The 207-nt window shown below is 28.5% G+C and overlaps 1 protein-coding gene across 1 annotated transcript in view; it reads left to right on the top strand.

Annotated features, from left to right (window-relative positions):
- The window catches only part of LOC119592247 (netrin receptor UNC5C-like), a gene marked incomplete at its 5' end in the record, with an annotated part of 58,872 nt that overhangs the window by 41,631 nt on the left and 17,034 nt on the right, over positions 1–207 (top strand).

The raw sequence follows: 207 nt of genomic DNA, 5'->3' as shown, positions 1-207 counted from the left end.
GTAATTTATTTATGTAATGTTTCCCTGAGTGATAACATTTCAACAAGCGATATTAAAAGAGGTTCAGTTCATTAATTTATTCATGTTTGTAAAAGGATTTGCAAAAATTTAAGGAAGATGGACGGAAAATAGATTTGTATATCATCGCGTCATATCTGTCCTAGATAAAGTATATTTGGCAACAGGTAAATGGTTTTTAAAATATCA

The sequence above is a fragment of the Penaeus monodon genome, chromosome 29, assembly GCF_015228065.2.
Source record: "Penaeus monodon isolate SGIC_2016 chromosome 29, NSTDA_Pmon_1, whole genome shotgun sequence".
Classification (NCBI taxonomy): domain Eukaryota; kingdom Metazoa; phylum Arthropoda; class Malacostraca; order Decapoda; family Penaeidae; genus Penaeus; species Penaeus monodon.
The sequence above is the reverse complement of the archived record's forward strand: the minus strand, read 5'-3'. Positions and strand labels throughout refer to the sequence as shown.